A 5,619-nucleotide genomic window follows, 5' to 3' on the forward strand; every position below is an offset into this window, starting at 1 on the left:
ACACTGCCTACTTCCAGGCCATCGCTAATGGCCGTAGGCAACGATGCTCCATCCCCCTCTTATGGGAGAGGGGCCAGCTATTTCAAGATCCTACGGCTATTCGCTCGCTGGTGGATGACTTCTACAAGTCGTTATTAGCGGGGCGCCCTCGGGGTGGTATCGCCCTGGCCGACCATATTTGGTCTCCTGACCAACAAGTCTCCCAGAGGAGAATGCAGCATTGCTTGCTCCATTTGACGCCACGGAAGTAGAGACCTTTGTCAAAGCCATGAACCCAGCCTCGGCCCCGGGCCCGCGTGGACTTCCGGTTCGTTTTTTCCAGGCATTCTGGCCGATGGTTAAGGAGATCATCCTTGACCTGTTCCGGGAGTTCTCTAGGGGAACACTAGATATGTCCCGGCTTAACTAGGGGATTATCTCTTTGATTCCCATGGTCCTGGGCGCTGCTGACATAAGGCAATTCCAGCCTATCACAGTTCTCAATGTGATATTCCGGATTTTGGCCAAGGGGTACGCCACTAGGGCGGCCCTTATCGCTCCCTGGATCCATCACCCAAACCAATCTGCCTTCACGAAAGGCAGGTATATTCTGGATGGGATCCTCGTTCTCTATGAGATCATCCATGAGGTCAAGAGCAAGCACCTCCGCGCGGTGTTCTTCAAGATTGACTTCCATAAAGCATACGACACCGTCCATTGGTCCTTCCTTCGGGAGGTGTTGCTCAAGCCTGGATTCGACCCTCATTGGGTGGCGAGGGTGATGCAGTTAGTGACGAGCGGCCGCACAGCTGTGAACATCAATGGGGAGATCGGGCCTTACTTCATGACTGGCCAAGGCGTTCGGCAAGGGGATCCGATCTCCCCATTTCTTTTCAACCTTGTGGTTGATGCTCTAGCATCGATCCTTGATTTGGCCAAACGAGCCGGTCACATTCGGGGGATTTTACCCCATATTGTGGCCAATGGAGGTCTAACCCACCTCCAATATGCGATGATACCATTATGATGGTAGAAGGATCGGACGAGGATATTCGGAACCTCAAGTTCCTCCTCCTATGCTTTTAGGAGATGTCGGGTCTCACGACCAATTTCAACAAGAGTGAGGTGATGGTCCTGGGATACTCCTAGGCGGAAGCTCAGAGTATCGCCAATCGCCTGAATTGTCGATTAGGATCCTTCCCAACTACTTAGCTTGGCATGCCAATTAGTGACACGCCTCTACTGGAGAAGGACTTTCGCCCAATAATCGCCAGGCTCCAGCCTAGATGGAGCCTTGGCAGGGGAGATGGCTGTCTAAAGCTGCCCGAGTCATTTTGATGAACTCCTCCCTTATTAGCCTTTTGATGTACATAATGGGATTCTATAGTTTGCATGCATCCCTCCATCATGAGGTTACTAAACTCCTGTCTAGATTTTTTTGGGCGGGAGAAAACAATAAACAGAAGTACCACATGGTGAAGTGGTCCGAGATCTGCAACCCTAAGGACCAAGGCGGCCTGGGAGTCCTCTCATCCAAGCGGATGAATATTGCCCTACTCTCCAAATGGCTCTGGCGTATTCAGACCGATGCGGGAGGCCTGTGGCTCGAGATTATCCGTGCAAAATATCTTCGCGGTCAGCCACTGGCCTTTGCTCCCAGGTCTGGAGGTTCCCAATTCTGGCAGTCGGTGATCCATTTGATGCCGGTCTTACGCATTGGGACCTCTATTACAGTGGGCTCCGGGTCCAGCACATTATTCTGGCTAGATCGGTGGGCTGGGGCTCGCCCATTTGCGGAACGCTCTACGCGTTATTCTCGATCTGTGTCCGCCCACAGCTCTTTGTAGCTGTGGCTTTAGCTGACTTAGGCGCCATTGCCTTCCGCCGTACCTTCGGGAAGGTGGAGCGTGAACAATGGGACGAAATGCTCGAGAGTATTGCCCTTCACCCCCCTCCCTTGAGCCCGACTTGCTATCTTGGCGCCTCGAGCCAAATGGCAGATTCTCGACTAGATCTCTTTAACAGGCGATTCTTCCCACCCCTGGCCCGGTGGAACTATCGGTCCTCTGGGAGATCAAACTCCCCCTGAAGATACGCATCTTTCTCTGGCAATGGGTCTGAGGCCGTCTCCCGTTAGGAACGTAGGCTAGAAAACGTAATGGCCCAGGGGATGGCCTCTGTCCCATCTGTTTGGTCCCCGAAGACTGTAACCACATCTTCTTCCGGTGCCCTGTAGCGCAGTTCTTATGGAGCTGCTTCCTGGAGGTAGTTGGCGGCAATTGGTGCCACGACAACCTCCCGGACCTATTTGGGGAGGTCCTTAGGCTCCCCGGTCCTAGCCGCCCCCCAATTTGGGTGGCTTTGGGTACCCTTGCTTGGACCCTTTGGTGTTTCCGTAATAAATTAGTCATCGAGCGTGTCATTCCGTGCCGTGTGATTGATGTAATCTATAAAATGTGTGGCTTCTTATAGCTTGGGAGGCCGCTTAGCAAGCGAGGTGACCATGGCGCCATCGACAACATGATGGCAGGTCTTCGTTCCGCGGCATCGGCTTTCGCTCCACCGCCACCTCCACCGCCACCACCCCCGAGCCGGATTAGCTCTTTTTTAGCTTTCTTTGGGGCTTGTTCCGCTGTGCCCCCAGCATGACATTGTCCCTTGTTAGTACTGTGTATTGATGTGTTGGATGCTTGGTTCGTTGCTTTATAATATAAAGCGGGGAAACCCTTTTTCTCATCAGGGAGTAGTGTCCAGATCTCACACGACTGCAGATAGTGTGCACGCAAGCAAGGAACAGCTACTTAACCACTCATAGTGTCACACACACGTAACCTTCACAGGTCACAGCAAACGGGTACACTGCAGGCACTGCAGGTACGTTCATGACAGCTTTGGGTTACAACGTTCCTTGTACGTGCAGGCGATCGATAGAGCACCTATAGCAGGATTGCTATTTCTTCTGCTACTACCCGACACTTGCGCAGGAAAGTTGTGTACGCATGAATGTTCCGATGCCTCACATTCGTATCTTTTCACTGATGATTGCACAGGCCTTTGCGATGCATAGTCATCGTGAAGAGCCTTTATTGCCACAAAAGAATAAAAGAAATCATAGTAAGATGAAGCCTCGATTGGGAGTCTACTTGTTGACAAGCCATGAGCCCCGTGACCCATGAGTGATCTGCGTGGTAGAGTCATCATGTGGTGCGGCATGCAAAGGAAGTCGGGTGAATGGGCTCGCCTTTATAGGGAGCGGGGAATGTGTGCGCGCGTGATATTAAACTATTTCGTTTACCAAAGATTCATGGCTGCCTGCAAAACGTCCTTTTGTAGAACACAAGCTTGAAGCTTGTACATAGGAAGTACTTCACGTTTTCAATCAGGGGCAACTTAGCCATTACTGATAGCAAAAGGAGAAACAAAAAAATGAGTTTGTATTTATTACATCATTTTCCAAAAAGGAGGGCTTTGGACAAAGTACATTTGTTTGGTGAAACATCTTCTTTTGTCAGTTACTGAGGAGACTCCTTATATACAAGCTCTTATAACTGTATATGATCACACGCAAAAAATAAAAAATAAAAAATGATATGTGTTAGAATAGGTATGTGCACACAACGTAGACTCCATTTGTATATGGGCCTTGAGGCGTGTCCTAGTCTGTATATGATCTTTGGTCATGTTCTATTCTGTAACCGATCTCTGATTGATCTCTGGTCGATCTATGCTATATAAATATACGGCAAGGTTATCCCAAGGAGACATCACTCCTCAAACCAAACAATCTCTAGTTTTTACATGGTATCAGAGTCCTTTCTTCTTCATCGCATCTAGATGGCTCTTGGTCCCGTCACTGGTTCATCCGGCGTCTCCTCTTCCTTCTCGACTAGTCAGCCCATGGCGATGCTCGGCGACAACTCCTGCGAGAAGCTCAACCACGACAACTTCCTCCTCTGGAAGGCGATGGTCCTTCCCCCCAATCCGTGACGCACAACTAGATGGGTACCTCGATGGAACGTTTCAAGCTCTGGCCAGGACACTTGAAGTCCAGAAGGCCGACAAATCTAGCACTGAGATGCCAAAGCCCGAGGATGCTCGCTGGATAGCCCAAGATCAACAGGTTGTTGGCTTGCTGCTGACCTCTCTCTCGTGCGAAGTTCTGACTCAAGTCGTCTCCATGAAGACATCCGCGCAAGTCTTGTTAGCCCTTGAGGAGATGTACTCCTATGTCTCTCGATTACGAGTTATCCAACTTCGGACCTTGTTTGCCGGCACTCGGAAGAACGGGATGACCGCCACCACGTACTTCACAAAGATGTGGGGCATTGCGGACGAACTCACACAGCAACAGGGAAGAAGATAGAAGACGGCGATCTCATCTCTCAAATCCTTGCTGGATTGGATGCAGAATACAATCCCTTTGTCTCATCTATTGCTGCCAGAGCCGATGCCTACTTTTTGAGCGAAATTTATGCTCAGTTCCTTGCCTTTGAAGCATCCCATGTTTTTCTTTGTTTTTGAGAAAATCAATGTTACCCATGTGAATGTTACACACGTACTTGGGCCTCCTCTGACTCAAAGTAGAACTCTCAACAACAGCAAAAAAGGCCCAGAAGAAAGCCGCGGACGTGACGTGGTTATCCCGTGATTAGCGCCTGACTGCGATTAGGGCTGCCGGTCACCGACGTGCTCCTCCTTCCTCAAGTTGGAAGACCACATCGCCTTCTGACTCATCGTCCCAAAGAGACTCGTGCTTCCAGATGAATCCCGCGCCTCACCCACTCCCCGTGGAGATGAAGTATGTCTCCAGCGTCCAAGAGCTGGAGGCGCACTGCGCGAATCGCGAACCCAATTAGATCACCTTCCACTTTATCGAAAAAGGGTTTCCTTCCGCTTTGTATTATAAAGTAACCACCAATACATCCAACGATAAATGCTGGGGCCGCAGCACAAACAAGCCCAAAGAAAAACAGAGAAAAAAGAAAGAAAAACAAATGCCAACAACGGTAGATCAACGAAACGAAGATGACCGGCGACCGCTGCACCCTCCGGAGAAGTACCACCACGTTTCCAGCACTACAAAGCGCCGCGTACCAAGTCTTGAAGGTGTTGCTTGGTACGCGGCGCTTTGGAGTGATGGAAACGTGGTGGTACTTCTCCGGAGGGTGCAGCGGTAGCCGGTCATCTTCGTTTACCGTTGTTGGCATTTGTTTCTCTTTCTTTTTTCTCTGTTTTTCTTTGGGCTTGTTTGTGCTGCGGCCCCAGCACCTATCGTTGGATGTATCGGTGATTAGTTTGTAATACAAAGCGGGGGAAAACCCTTTTTCTCAATGGATCGTCAACACTCACCCGCGAGCGCATTACTACTAGAAAGGCATAAATGAAAGTTGGTCAAAAGAAAAACTTTATAATTCTCCACAGCAAAGGGTAAAATCTCACGCACTGTCGCACTCACATCAACAATTCTCTTTGGTTGCCTTCTCCTTTTGTCAGCCCAATCATATACATCACGAAAAGATTTGAAGTAAAGGATAAAACAAAACTGGTTTTTGACTTCAATATTTTTTAAATATACTCCGCGGCAATTAAAGGTTGATTAAATCCATATTTATATTCTGAAACACAGTTTTTCTTAATTGT

General features: G+C 49.4%; 1 pseudogene; it reads left to right on the plus strand.

Moving 5' to 3' along the window:
• The first annotated feature begins 4,335 nt into the window (after window positions 1–4,335).
• LOC123126374 (uncharacterized) lies at window positions 4,336–4,474 on the plus strand (annotated as a pseudogene).
• The last annotated feature ends 1,145 nt before the right edge of the window (window positions 4,475–5,619 follow it).

Source organism: Triticum aestivum, chromosome 5D (assembly GCF_018294505.1).
Source record: "Triticum aestivum cultivar Chinese Spring chromosome 5D, IWGSC CS RefSeq v2.1, whole genome shotgun sequence".
NCBI lineage: Eukaryota > Viridiplantae > Streptophyta > Magnoliopsida > Poales > Poaceae > Triticum > Triticum aestivum.